Source organism: Rhea pennata, chromosome 7 (assembly GCF_028389875.1).
Source record: "Rhea pennata isolate bPtePen1 chromosome 7, bPtePen1.pri, whole genome shotgun sequence".
Lineage (NCBI taxonomy): Eukaryota > Metazoa > Chordata > Aves > Rheiformes > Rheidae > Rhea > Rhea pennata.
Window position 1 is genome coordinate 19,790,030 of NC_084669.1, and position 15,919 is coordinate 19,805,948.

Consider the following 15,919-nt stretch of genomic DNA (forward strand, 5'->3'; position numbering starts at 1 on the left):
ATGGGGATAGCAGAGATGCCAAAAGCATTTTCGCTCTACCTGCTTTCCTTCCTTCCTTTTATACGTGGCAGTAATTCACAATGCAAGGGAGGCTGCCCGGCTGGTGAAAGTGTAAGAGCCTTTATAGGGTCTGGTTCGAGTTTTCTTGAGACTGAAGTGTCCCAGGAGGGATAGTCATCTGGTGAAGAGAGCAGCTGTCTTCTCCATTCAGGAGAGCAGTAACTCTGTGGCACATCACACTTTCTGCAGACTTATTAAGTTTACACCTCTGCTCTCTGTGTAATGAACTGTATTTTATGGACTGACAACTAGATTACCCGCTTCATAGGTGGCAGCACCTGCTCTGATCTGGGGCAGAGCAATGCCAGTGAGAAGCAAATTCTAGTAAGGCCAGCAGGAGCATGGAGATTCAGACCAGGCTGGAGAACTGCAAAGCTGGGAAGGGAGGGGCAGGAGCAAAGAGCCCAGATTAGTGCCGAAGACAGGTCCCAGGAGATGGAGATACAGGGCAGGATGCTGACACGCCTTCCAGCTGGGGACACCTAGCACTGCATCAAGTCTCATCAACAGGATTTAAATCCCTCTCAAAGGCCAAACCACCTTGCAAAGGGACTAAGAAGCACCACCAGGCTGCAGTCACATTCCAGGTGGATCTGGGGGTTGCATGTGCCCCTTACAGGGGGCTGCAAAGCCCAGCTTTGTTGGGTCTAACGTGAAACTGCAGCCAAATAACCTAAGATCCTCCAGTATATTTTTCAGTCTGTGAGCTTCTTTGCACAATTGTGTATCCTCAGCAAATCTTCTCACCTCTCTACTTATCTCCTCCTAGACAAGTAACAGAGAATGCCCCAGATCAGTAACAAAGATCACTCAACCCTGTGATCCTATAGGAGCTCTGTTCAAATAGACCATTATGGCCTGAAGAGTGTTCCAGCCCTGGTACACCTGGACTCCCTTTGCAAGAGCCGGCCCTGTGCTAGGAAGAGGATCAACCAGAAAAAGAAAAATGTGAAAGGAGATACAGCTCTGTAAGTATTAGGAATATGGATATCTAGAAGAATTATTAAAGATTGTTGTCAATGTGGTTAGTCTCACTCAGGTGGTGGATACTAATTCCTTCAAATCATTTATTGTGTGTACCAAGCATTGAGAATGTGACTTTTGCTAAGTTGAGAAAAAAAGGGGAGGTGAATCCTAATATAAGTAAACGTGATACATTTGGATTTATAGCAAAGTCCTGTAAACTCTCTGTTATAGAAACATGCACTAAACTTTTTTTTTCTGGTAGAAGTCTTTGGCTTATTGGTGATCTGCAAGACATTAGAAGAGCAACAGAAATCAGAAAGCAATCAGAATGGCGTCATATTATAAATAAACATTCAAAGTAGAGTCTGTTTTTAAGCTGCTTGTGAATGAAAATTCTTGTTGTAGCACTGCAAAAGATGATGCCAGGATTGTTTTCCAAAAGGTTAGGTAGTTGGAAAAAGTTGAGACACACCATTATAGAATGTAACGCTCAATGGGATCCCATCAGTAGGGTTGGCAGTAGGGGAGTAGGAGTTGACTGTTAGGGAGCTCTATAGGACTGAGTGGAAGAGCCCTGCTGTATGTCAGACTCCATAGCAGTAAGTAGGCTTCTTGAATTACACCCACAGAGCACTTGGATCCATTCAAAGTCACTTCTGTAAGACTTCCCCATAAAGGTCATGTTGATGGAACAGGCAACCTGGGAAATATCTCCACTAATTCTATGCGAGGTAGCTTTCCTTGGTTAGTGAAAATGCTGAGTAAACAGACTTTCTGCTGGATCAGGGAAGTGTAGCTTGTCCCAAAATACCCTAGGCTTACATTTAATGGCTTTAATCCATTGTGTACTTCATTTACATATTATAGCAATTGACTCAGATCCAAAAACTGGGTCAGTGTCCTTGGGATTTCTCTGGCAATTACACAACATTTTATAAAATAGCTAGAGGTGAAATGATCCCATCATAATCACAGAATAGTTCCAGCAGCCCCATAATACTGGAATGCAGATCCATTCTAGGGGTGTATTTCTTTAACAGTAGGCAAAGTGCTGGAATCTAGAGGGTAGAGGAGAAGTGATGAAAAGGACTTGGCATTGTTATTAGATGGTGTCCAGCTCTACTGTTGCCAAGCTCATTCTTGATTGAGGGCAGGACTGAAAAGCAGCCAAGGAAAGATCTGTTTGTCAAAGTGATGGTTTCGAGCCTTCCCACAGCCACTGTCTTAGCACTGATGAAGCAGAGTTGAACCTCCCAGGGAGGTTTGCTGTGATGGCCTAGAGGAGCAAAGTTCTCCTCAAATGCTCAGGCTGACCAAAGCCTTCCAGAAAGCATAATTACAACTGCTTTACTTCCTTACCTGATACTACTGGCTGAGTAGGGAAAGCTGAAGCAAGCACTGCCTTGCACGCTAGGAGGTTAGATAAGAAAGAAGCAGAAGTTTTTTGCCTTTTGTCCCCATTCTGTACAAATACACTGCCACCAGGTAGAGCCAGCCCTCAGTGACCTGTTACTGTTCTTATCAGAGACTATTAGGAGTACTCAGAGCTGCATTAGTGCACACAAACACTAATGAGAGACATGTGGAAACATGGAACCTCTATCCTTTGGGATATATGGGTATTTTAGCTTTTGCTTTAATCTTGAGACAAAAATGAAAGGAAGAAAGGAACTAAGAGGAAGGAAAAGTCACAAAAATTGACATTTTGAGGGGATGGAAGTCCCCGGAGATGTGATCTGAATCCTCAAAAAAATGATAATTTTATATGGATAGGGAAGTGCTGATGGCTTTGATGTGACAAAATATCTAGTAAAAGCAACATTCGATGTTTCAAAAGGTTGGTGTGAGAATGGAATAGGAATAGTGCTGGTAGGGCCAGCTCAACTTACCCTCTGCACCTCCCTGCCATCACAGGTATGTGCATGTAGTACAACCCTATTACGTACTTAAACTCATCCAACTCAATCTACAAGTACATTTCTTTTCCTATATTTCTGCTTTTTGGAATGCCTGCTCTGGAATACCACTGCTTCTCATTTCTAGTCAAAATGCATTCAAGCTTATTAGCTTTTGTACCATTATCACTCATTAGCTCTTTCTCCTATTCAATTTCTGCCCACTGTCACCCAGTACTTTTGGGAAGAGAGACAACATTGCCTTCACACCTACATTTTGATAGGCTATGCAAACAAAGCAGGCTACTTAGTTTTCTAGCTTTCACAGCACAATGTCTCCAGTTTTCTAAGTATCCTTATAGATCTTCTCTGTACTGGAATATGGATGAACAGAAGTGTGCACAGAATTTCAGATAAGGTTATCAGAACCTTGTTTTCTGATATTAATATTTTACTTGGAGACACCTCTCCTCATATAACCTCATCAAACTTCTATTTTCTTCTGTCAGTATTGTATTGGCAACTCTGAGACATACTGGCCCTAAGAGCTTCAGATTTTCAGTGGATCCAGTTAATGGACTCTCCACTCAAGTTACAATTCTTGCTTCTAGTTCCTTGGTATGCAATTTGTATGAAGAAATTTTGTCCCTTTTCTGTTGTTGCAGTCCTTGATTCTTCCTATGTCTGCTATAATTACACCAGAACTGGCATTTTCCCATGTATGCATTCAGTTAACCCATGTTTCATAAGAAGTTTAGGAAGGGATGTGTTTTTTTATTGCTTTGTATATTAAATCAGTTTTTATAATTATTTGCTTTAATTTTTGCATCCCTTTTTGACAATATCCTTCTGCTGTTCTGGATCAGTCATTTAGGGCTGGTATCTGGTCTCAGAACTGTGCAGATCTGAAGTAATGCTATACAAACACAAAATGTGTCTCCAGATTAAAACTGGAAAACAGTTAGCATTGCTGAAATGATTCTAGGTTAAATGAGATCAGAATCTGCCCTAGGGACTCCAGTAAAATAATTTCTTTGAGTAAAAGAAACAAGTCTTTACCCAAAATGTAGATAGCATTGCTCATTAATGACAGCATACCTTGAACTGGATATTCTTTCTATGGCTTGAACCAAAGCCATTTTGAGGCTGGTGACATGGAGCATGGTCAACTGACTCAGGGGTAAGGGACCTGGGTTATGTTCCTGTTCTGCCCTAGTCTCTCTCAGCATCCATGGGCAAGACATCAGTTACTTCATCAGATATTTAAAGGCCTCTGAGGACTGGGGCCATTAGTTCAGCTTTTCAAAAAAGCTGGAATCTGGAAAAACAGATTCTTGCCTCATCTGATCTGCAAAAATACTGATCAGGCATGGAAAGCTGGTGTAGGTTTACTGGGGAGGATGGTTGAAAGGCTCTGTTCCCACAGCAAAGTTACCGGTTTACAGCACTGTGCTAATGCTCCAGGTCTTGCGATGAGGCAGAAACCAAGGGCTGCATGTCCTTCCCCCATGAGCTGGATGTGGGTGCTTCTGAAAAAATCTCACTAAGTATTTGGATGCATTTTTAGGCTCTGAATATCTCTGACAATCTAGTCTCTTTTCCTTCATCAACATTTGCATCTATAAAACAGAAATAATTACACTTCTCTGCCATGATGGTTGCTAGAATTAATGCACTCATGAGTGTAAAGGGCTGAGATACTGTAACAGAGAAATTAATAGAAGTCCCTGAGATGTGCATCTCTCTGTAGTAAGCATGGGAATTTGCCAGTATTCTGGCAGGGCTGATATTGTTTGAATTAAGCCTTAACATATTTGCAAGAACAAAACTGTAAACAGAGAATAAAATATAACCATTGTTATTTGCAACTGAACTTTCGAGAGTCTTGCCAGATTATAAATTTTGACTGCATGTACCTCTGCTGTTTCTCAGGTCTGAACCAAAAATATTTACCAAGGAAATAATGTTTGTAGTGATGATCTCAGGCCAGAGCAACTCATTAGCTGGTGATGTGCCTGCAGGCGGTACTAAAGATTCAATCCATCTGGAATTAAATAGCAAGGGATAGCTGGAAGCTGTGTTCAATACTGATGGTGGGAAAAGCCTTAAAACTCCTTGATTGCAACACATGAAAGCTGTGAGCCATCAATAACAAAAAAAAATTATGATGTGCCAACTATAGCAAAAGTAGCAGCAGGGCAATGCCATTATTTGAGGTCATTCCACCTTCATCTTGTCAGAAAGAGGTAGGGGAAGGGCATGACACAAGCCAGATCTCTAGCATATCCCTCCTTTGTCAGTAGGTCCTAATTGGCATTAAATACAGAATGTGTCTGGATTTAATATAACTCCTCTGCTCAATTACTTCATCCACTCAAACAATGGAAAGCTGCCCATTTCGAGAGTTTATAGGGGATAGCTTTCTTTAAGTGTTTCAGGCATCAGAGGCCCAAATGTCCTAATTGGTATTTTATTAATAAATTCTCAAAACATTTATAACTAGTGCCAAGCAGAGGAGGCAAAACCGTGAAGGATTAGGAGGGAAGTGGCTCTTTTTTATATCATACAGCTTTCTGAGGCAGCATAGAACTGGGACAGACACTGGAGACCTATCTCCATAACTGTCTGTAGGGTTATTGGGAAATGAGTAAATCACCCTACACAGTTGTGAAGGGCAAACTTCTTCCATGGCGCCTCTGACTGCTGATCCCATTTTAGGGCAAGGTGGGGAGTTGGGGCGCCATTGCCCTTTTGCTCTATGGCTTCTCTGCTAGCAAGTGGGATCAGGGAAAGTGGCAGAAGGCTTCATGGCATAATAGGAAAGCAACCATTTGAGATACACACCAAGTTCTAAGCAAGTTGCTTGAGAAGCAGAGGTCAAATGCCAGGAAGGGAGATTTCCTTCTGGTTCAAACTTGGTGGTCAGCCCTGGCTGTGGGCTTGTTGAAAAAGTTCCGGCAGTGAAAGCAGGGTGAAAAACCTCTGAATGCTGCCTCCTTTTCCATCTGGCATCTTTAGCCTGAAAGCCTCTCCAAAGCAGGATTCCTAGCTCCAGTGAGCAGAGCTGGGTCCAGCTGCAGGCCAGGTGGGGTAGGACAATGCTGCCACACCACAAGGCTACTATTGCGCCTTGCTGTTCTGTCTAACACTAACAGAGAGGGAGGAAGGTTTAACCCAATAGTTCCCAGGTGTTTCTGCAGCTTCTGAAATGGCCGGGTACTGACCTCAGCCAAGGGTCTTCACTCCACATTAATAAATGGAGCATTTGACCAGTTCTGGCAGATTGATAGGCTCATAAAAAGTAAGATGGAAAGGGACCTCAGGCCATCATCTAGTTCCGTGTTTCTCCACCTCCAATCTACAAAGCATCAGGAGAAGGTGAAATGAATGGAAGAAATCTGTTTTAAAACCATACCCATCCACCCTCTATACTCTTATGTGTGAAAACATAATGGTGAGAACTAAACCCAGCAAGCAAGTACTCAGAGCTTAGCTTCATTTTCAAGGCCTTGTAAATGAAAACTATGGTGGCAAGGATCCACAGGAGGAGTGGCAGATTCCTCTGAGATTGTTTGTGTGATATTTCATTGACAAAAATGTTCAGACACATACTAGTCCAGTCATTTTCTTTGTTTCCAAGAGAGATCAGCTCTAACTGTCCATGACAGAAGTCTACCTAACATAGAGCTACCATGCACCTGAGTTTCCTGAATGCATTCACTTTTCCCCATCTGAAAGTACCTATGTCAGACAAGAGGACTCTGACCACATATCTGAGATCCCAATAATCCAAACAGAAGAGTAACTCCAGCCAGGCTGTCTGATGTTTGAAGGTCTCAGGGCGTGTAGAGTCCATCTGTGCTGTGGGGAACCAGTGACTCCATCTCAGGCAGGATTCTACCAGTCTGATTCATGTGCTCTGTAAAGTGCAATGCCCACAGGTCTCCCTGAGGTTTCACAGATGGAAAAGGGGAGACTGCTTTGAGACCTCAGCAAGGTTTCTGTAACCTCCCTCTCTAATGTTCTCTGGACCTTCATGAACCACTGCACTGGGAAGAAAGGGTTTCCTTATGGTCATCTTAAACGAATAACTTCTACAACTTTAGTCAGTTCATGATTGATGATTCATTAGGAATCAAATCTGTCAAATCTCAGCTTACCTTAACCTCTGCAGGGCCTGCCCCTACATTTACAGATGTGCATGTCTGTGGTCACTGCTTGGTTTGGCAGCCATGTATTGACTTCTATTAATGTCACAGGATGGAGAGCCAAAGACTGAGAGAACTAGTTGAAAGGTGATGATGGAGGCATTTCTTTTTCTTTTCTTTCTTTCTCTTTCTCTTTCTCTTTCTCTTTCTCTTTCTCTTTCTCTTTCTCTTTCTCTTTCTCTTTCTCTTTCTCTTTTTCTCTTTCTCTTTCTCTTTCTCTTTCTCTTTCTCTTTCTCTTTCTCTTTCTCTTTCTCTTCTCCTTTTTTTTCTTTCTCTTTCTCCTTCTCTTTCTCTTTCAGTTTTACACTATTTTTCACCTTCCCCCCTCAGACAGTTTTCATCCCTTTGTTGTTGCTGAGACACAAGCACATGTACGTTCATACCATTTGTAACCCTAGGAGTCTCTTACTAGATCATCCCAAACTCCTATCCAGCTGCACATCTGTACCAGTTAAAGCCAGGAAAAAGGGGGGGAAAGGAAACCAGGAGACATGGGAGCAAGGAAGTCTGAGCAAGCTCTATCCCGTTGTAGCTCTACTAAAATCAATGAAATAAAAACATGTTTTTAAAAGAGATAATTATTAATTTTTCTTTTGTCTTATTTATTTTCCCTTATAGAAATTAGGGAGATAGTTTTGCTGACTTCTTGGCGTGACATGTATATTTTTTTATTCCATAAAGCAGTTCTGGGGCAATATTTGGTGTAAACAGCAAACAGGCTAACTCCTTCCTCTTTAAGAAACTCAAGCATGAGTACAAACTGCCAGTTTCCTAGAAAAATTCTGCATTAAGCTGATTAAGAGAAAGTAAGACATAAAGTAGCTGCCTCATCGCTGGCTCTAGCCCACCTGAAAAGAAATTTCATTCCCAAATTAGCTTCAGTTTTCATCTGAGATTGAAGAGGGCTTGCCTGATTTAAAAAAAGGACATGTAAAACTACCTGGTTACGTGTGCCATAAGAATGTTGCTATTATTATATGCTGTCGGTCTGAAAAGACTTTTCTTTACAATGCCCTCTGATTTGCAGCTTCACAAGCCACAAGTTTCCACATAATGATGACAGCCGTATCTCCTGGCAGTACTAGCACAGGCTTTCTTGAATGGCACCTTAGGTTAATTTAAGTGTGTGTTGCTAGCCTGATTACTAAATCTCGATTTGGGGGGGGGGGGTATATACATATTAACAAGAGAATACAAATATTATGTGTCTTTTGGGGTTCCTTAGTCATATTTTTAAAATAATGAAACAGTAAACTGTGCTTTTTTAATTTCACTTGATTTTACTTGCAGAAATACACAAATAACATAATGTATGTATCATAATGTACATAAACTGTCCATGTGCACACAGTCAGCTGTCAGCTGCCTTGGGGGGGGGATTTTTGGAACTGCACAGAAACTGTGCCAGTGATGCCGAGGCCAGAGGACATGCAGCTGGTTTAGTTCTGCTAATAAACCTTCCCAGAATTGAAGCACAGTGTAGTAAAGCAGCAGTAACCAGCTGGGATCCTGCAGAGCCAGCCCTGAATAGGAGCTGGCATGTGTTTGCAGGCCTCGGCTGGTGCTGTGAAGAACCACCTGGCAGTCGGTGTAACATCATCCCCAAAGAAACCTCTAGCATGCATGTTTTACTCTACTGCTATGCAGGTATCTGAGACTCCTTCCTGTTTTGGTACTGAGCACATTTACAGAGGAGTGGTGAGATGCACAGATCTAAAATCTCCAGGCTGATAAATACTCAGACTGTGGAAACTTCAGTATAAAGCATCACTGTTTTGGCCTGGTTCTGTATTCTGTCTTGTTGGGAGTGATAGGCCTATGTCATTCCAAGATAATAATAGAGCACTAGATTCAAAGGCAATTTTTAACTCAGGGAAAAATTAATTGTGGCAGCCTTTTAACTCAGCTATATTTGTACAGCTCCTAACACGTTGGAATTGTTATTCAGCAGCTGGAGTTTCCTGATGATGTTCAGAACCTACTAATATTTTAATAAGCCCAAAACATAGAAATCAAAGTTTCCAAAGCTCCCTGTCCATTTTTAGGTTTCTCAGTTATTTAAACAAGTGCCCAAGCTTTATATAATTACAGTAGTTCAATTACAATCAAAATCTAATCTCTACTCTCACATTCTACCATTTCTGTGGAATAGGATAATGGACATAAGAGAAGTTTATACTTGTTCTCAGTGCATCCTCTCTGGTTTTCACACATACAGTTGAGCTGCTACAGGGTTCCTCTAGATGTAGAAGAAGCCAATAGTTGAATTATGGGATCAGGGTGTTAGAGAGAGGATTCAGATGATCCCCACAGATGTAACTGAAACTGTTATATCCATCCATCCACCCAGTGGCCTTGTCTTCCCAATGTGTGCTCTGGCAGCTAGGTTAATCATGACATGTCAGAATTAATGTGATCTTAGAGATTTTGGGGGAATATGTCTTTTTGAGGCATGGTCAGACTAACATATGGACCATTCTGGGGCTGCCACTGGCTCTCAGACTCAAGATAATCTCTCTAGTCCCATAAGAGTGAGACACTTCTCTACTTTGGTGCTAGTACAGAAAAGCTGCTAGCTTGACTCTAATGGGGGTTTAGTTTGTTTTTTGGGAAAGCATTATGTATGCACAATATCAGGCATTATAAACTGTGCTGCATATCACAGCCATTTCAGGTCTAAGAATAAGGGAATGGAACAGCTGATTGATCTGAGCTTCCCATATTTTACGTATTTATATAAACAAGAAAATTAGATTGTAAATCACAGGGCTTTGGGACTTCCCAGTGCTGTAGGGACCACCTCATTTACAATCCCTTTCAAATCCCGCCTGTTTTGAGACTGGAGTAGATTTCTGAACCTGCAGTAAGTTTGAGTTGACAAAGCCTTTGTTAGTACTTTAATGCAATGTTCTGCTTTGAGAGTCTGAATCTGCTATTCTGGGACAAAAGCATTAAAGGAAAGCAGGGCACTCCTGAGTTTGTACATGCAATTTGTACATGGCATCCTTATGTTACCCTCCTTATGTAGCACAGAGCTCTTTAGAGACCCTTCTTTGATCCAAGTTGAACTTTAGCCCTTTGGAGTTCAGAGGTTATGTCAAAAACTTTCTTTCTGGCTTTTTAGCATCAGCAACTAAAGATTTAAATACTTGTAGTGACAAACTCTCATTGTTTTCTGCATACTAGAATTTAGATGGGATTAAATTCAAGGAGATGTAGAGCAGGTCTCTGCAGACTGCTGCTGGTAATAACATTTGTCCTGGGATCTTTAGGCTTTCAGAAAGGAATTTGGTGCCCATTTCTAGTCTGCATGTGCATCCAGACCCAAAACTGCCTCATCCAAATATATTTTGGGGAAATTAGTTAAGAAGGATCTCTGCTTATCCTATCTGCTTGTATTTTCCCATGTTCCTGTTGTTTGTTGGATTTTAGATGTGTGTAACCAACTCTTAGTGGCCAGATGATAGCTTCCCATTGCTTTGCTTCTTATGGATGGCCTTGCAGGAGGAGGCAGTACAAATATTCTGCTCATGGGTAGCATGATCAAATTTAACTTGTAATATTAACTGTCCAAACTCCGATCAGTAGATGCTCTGTGTCCTGTTGAATCTCAGCCTCTAATAAGGAAAAATATTGGCAAATGAATGTAGACGCTGCCAGAAAGTTTCTCTTTCTGTGGAAGGAAGGGAAAGAATGAAACAAATCAGTTGGTAATGCAAAATATTTTGCCTGAAGAGATTTTGGAATGGTTCCCTAGCCACAGTGGGCAAGGAGAATGATGGATAAATCCTTAAGCATCTCTCATCTGGGCTTTGTACTTGTAAGTACTATTAATGCACCTAACATAATCCAGCCTTTTGTAAAAAATCACAATAAATCACTTTAGTCTGTCAGCCTGTAAGTGACAACTTGATCTACCATGAAATGCAGTGAGTGCAGAGCCTTGCACAGTAGGATCTGCTGTTTGCCTCTGATATGCTGGTCCATCACTGCCAGGGAGTAAATCCCACCTCGGCAGTGCAGCACTCTCTTCAAAGGCCAGCATGGAGGACCTCCTTAGAGCAACTTGAAAGAGAGGCAGCATGGAACGGAAAAGGCCAGGGTCATGGTGGAGCATAGATCACTCCCCAGGAGCAGCCACACTGCATGTAAGACTCTCGGCACTTCCTGGAAGCCTCCAAGTTGCAAGGTTTCCTGCATTAACTAGTTGGCTGCTGGATGCTGAAGCAGGCGCTATAAATCAACATGTGTGATTTTTGGTGATTCCAGCAGGCAGATTTGCAGGAAGACCCTTGCAGAGCTGTGGAAAAACGCACTTCAGGCTCAGCTGCTGTTAAATAGGGCAAGAGGTGTCTTAATCTCTTCACTCTTATGACCCCAAAAGCACTAAGATATCTAACTCCTATCCTGTCCAGACACGACAAGGTTACTTAGTTCCTTGGACCTCTACGGCTGCTGAGGAAGGCTCCTGATAACATCAGATTTGATACTACCGGTCTCTAGTCGACAGCCTCGTCAACTGTGTTCTCTAACGGCAGTGAGTTTCTGTGGACAAGGTGCTGCTCAGACAGAGGGACCTCAAGGAGCTCAGAATAAGAGAGGGCAGACAAGTAGGCAGATCAGGGACATCTCAATCACAAATGCCCTGTACAGATCTCTAAGTTCTCTGCAGGTTGGAGTTAGAAGCAGGCTTTCACAAGGACCTCCTGGAGGCAGACTTGAGAGTCTTGGGTACAGGCTCCAGGAACATGTGACATGAAAAAGGCCTCAAGACGTGCCTCAATGGAGAACATAGTCCTCAGAGCTGTCACCATAGATTTCAGGGATCTTGCATGGGAGTCAGAACAGAAGAACATTCTCCTAAGGTGAATAAAGGGAGGCCGGTACCCCAATGTCACACAGCCTTGCTCCCACAAAGGCAGGGGTATCTCCGTGTCTGTAGTAGCCCCTCCACAGGCAGATGCAGAGGCAACAGTCTGGCTTGGCACTGGGTGTTTGTGAGCTGTCAGTGTTTGCTGCTATTTTCAAGGGCCTGCTAATGCCTCTGCTGTTTCACACTTAGCTTCCCCCAGAGATCTTGGACAAATATCACCTCTCTACCCCAGGGAATTACTGCACTTGTTTCTCTTCAGCTGTTCATAGTTGCTGCATCAGAGGTTTTGCTGTACATCAGGGCTTTGTGAGAAGGGCCTCATGCTAGGGATTTCTCCTGTGCTGTAAATGGCAGCAACTGGTTTTGGAACATGCTCTGACACAAAGAGAGGAGCAGCTGTGATTTCACAGCACTTGACACTCTGAGGAAAGGAAATACTTTGAAATGCCCTTTTTGTTTCCCTGCTGGGACAGCTTGTTCCCTAAGGAGATGGTGTGAGAGTAGCGTTTGCAAAGGACTGGGGTAGGTGCTGCATACAGAGGAAACGGTCGCTGACCAGAGCTCAGCATAGGGGTATGATCAGCTGATCTCCTGGGGGGCAGTACTTAGCTCTCACTAGATAGTGGCAAGCAGTAGACTGAGGTACTATTAATATCCAGCCTCTGCTCAAAGGACCAGCTTCTGGCAGAACCTAGTCCCTTTCTGAGGCAGGTTGGAATAACACTGAGCTGGGACTGGGAACAGTTACATGGTAAGATCTTGTCTATCAGCTGATCGCTACCTGTGTCTTGCGCTTGCTTCAAAGCACCTGGAAGGATAGAGGAATTCAGGATAAGCCGTCTCCACCTCTGACTGCAAGAGTGGAGCTGAGCTGAGCTCCACTTGAGTGTTAGAGAGCAGAGAACTGGGGAGACAGAACTGGACAACATTTGCCTTTACCTGATGAAAATCTTCAGTGCATAACCTCTGTATCTAGTCCTATAAGCATTAGAGAGCAGCCCACAGGCCAGTTGTCCCTGGCTCCCACAAGGCTAAATGAGCTAGCAGCGCAAGCTATTGAGTATGTGGATGGATAGAGGCTGAAGTCTCTGCTGAGATTGGTAGTGCTGGTTCTGATGACACAATCTGGTTTATTCCAGCATCACAGTCAACCTGAGCTCAGACAGCATCAGGAACATTAGATATGAGATCACAGGACACTAAAGCACTTGTGTGTAGTGCAAAGACCTGGGGAACCCTTGGCATGAGCAGTCTGCCTAAAGTGCCAGGAATGAGTTTCCTCGGTGAGTTAGTTTAGTTTGTTACTACGGTAAGTTCTCCCTAGCAACATTCAGAAGAGGAAAGAGTGAGAGTGTTTTCTTTTCTCTTTTCACACCTTTCCTTATGAGAGGACACTCTAAAGTTTCAGTTAGGCAGCAAGTTTTCGTTTGTCTAAGCTATTAATACTCTCTTCCCTTGGGCTGCATTGCATTTGCTGTAGACTCTATAAGTCTCATGAGATAAGTAGGGTCAGGCCAGCCCTGCAGTTCACTGGGGAGTCCCATGTGCTCCAGAAAGTGGTACTGATGGCACAGTAAATGAAACTATTTCTCCAGATTGCTACTTAATGATGAGCTGAATCCTGCAGTCTCCTGGGAGACTGCAGTTCCCATTGGGTGCAGCGGGAGAGAAGTGTGCTGCACTCGTCATGAAGTTGATGGGCATTAGGCTGGAAATCTTACAAGGAAAACGGAGGACTCAGTTATATGAAGAGTTTGCAGAAAGTGTCAGCTTGGGATCTCTTTTTTGTTTGAGAAACTAGGGAAAATGATGCGCCTACAAATGGAAGTATGTTTGGTTTTTAGCTGCATACAGTCAAATTACTTGCTCATGATCTTAAGAAACAATTAATTTGAGTTGGACTTTGAGGGTCATTTGTTGGGAAAAAGTTTCTGCTCAATTCTGCTGATAGCTTTTGCAAGAAGAGCTTTTTTGCCATAGCAGTACGGAAGTGGTATCCTATAAAGGTTTTAAGTGTGGGATATTGGCTCTTAGCTTTATTACAGTGCCTTTGCAGAGAGGCAAAAGAGTGTAAACTTTCTTGTCAGGGCCAAAGAACAAGCTATTCAGCTTCCTCAGTTCTGCTGTCTGAACTACTACTATCCAAAACCATAAACCCTAGCTAAACCATAGGTATCCCAACTCCTTCTTTGGATAGATGTCTGTGACCTTCCTATTCTGTTTTGGAGCTTAGTGTTGTGCATTCTTCAACTTCAGGCAATGTCAGCAAGTTTGGGAAGAAATTCATTCGTATAACTTATCCAGCATACTGATTTGCTGCCCTTAGTCTTAAATTACTCAGTACTGGGAAAGATATAAACAGGACACACATGGTTTAATGCAACAAACTATTTTATGACAAAGAGTTTACCAGATGTATCTGTGTTCAGCCCATATCTCTAAAAGAACAACTTCCTGGGATATTGCAAATTTGTTGCATTAATTCACTGAATTTTTCTGGACAAAGAAAATATGCAGGTTTTTATTCAATAGCTTTAATCTATACATCACAGCTCATAATGATTCTTGAAACTCTACTTTCTCTCTGTAGTCTCTCATTCTTTTCCTTCCTCCTTGTCTCCTTTTCCTCTCTGAATGTTGCAAGCTAGATGGACAGCATAGTCTATGGGCCCATAATAGGCTTCCTGTATGCAAGAAGGGCAATGCTTAGTCCCTCTGCTAAAGAGCTTTCAAACTTTTCGGGTCTGCCAGCAAAGTTTTGCTGTTATTTTATTTTAGCTATTGCCCAGAGCGTCTATCCCAGTGAGCACTCCTTTACTACACGAGTTCCCCTTGGCAGATGTATGCTCAGCCTCTCCACATGACCTGGGGTAGAGACATTATGCTCATGAAATGCTGCAGTACAGATGCTCAGCATTTCACTTCAATGAGGGGGGGCAGACCTTTGCGCTGAGTTCATCATTTCAAGGGGCTCTGTCACCTGAGCAGGGGCTGAAATATGGCTGGGTTTGTGCTGTACACAAGGTCTGAGGGAGCTGAGGGAGCACCTGAAGCAGGAGATGGATGTGATGGACAGAACTGTTCAGTCCTCAGAGGAACAGGAGAACAAGGCAGTGTTTAAAGGACCCTGCAGGCAGCTTTTCCTGCCAGAAAGAGCACATCCAATGTGCTGGAGGTCAGAGGCAAAAGGCCTCTTTTGTCCAAAACACAAAAACTTGGCAACAGCACAAGAGCTTCTATGTCAGCGCTCTCTGCTGGTTAAGGCTGGAGTACCCCACACAGCCTGGCTTCACACGGTCACTGCCAGCTGTTTTGGAGGGAACAGCAGAATAAATCCCTCCTGGGTGGATGCTTCCTTCACAGTCAGTAGGTTAGAAGCCAGGTGCACAGTCGTGGACCACCAAGTACTTTCGTTAACTGGAGGCTGGCCCAGAGTCGATCTGTGATGTTCAAAAGCTGGAGGAAAAGAGATAAGGAGGAAACAAGGATGTTAAAGCCTTCCTATAGCTATGTATTCTTTTTCACAGTAGTGTTCAGTAATAGTGCAAATCACAGTTGTGCTGCCTGGTGGCTAGGTGTGGTGTTAGAAGGGTAGACAGCACAGGGCATTTTTCAGGAGGTTCACCACAGACTGGGTAGTTCTGGCTCCCTTCCTTCAGGAAAATTTTGTTTGAGGCCTGCCCAGCTCTGAGCATCAGAATTCGGCTATGAAATTGGATATGCCGAATGCGCAAGTAGCCCCTTGCACTCTTCCCCTCAGACCAGTTTCTGCTCGCTTGACTTACACAGCACTCTAGTCAAAGTGTGCAGGGAGTCCTTTTGTGCTCCTCTTTAGAAATTTGCCAAAGAAAAAGCAAGCAGGGACGGTGCCTTCAGAAGTGACTCAAGACACACTATTTGGAGGAGGTGCACCCAC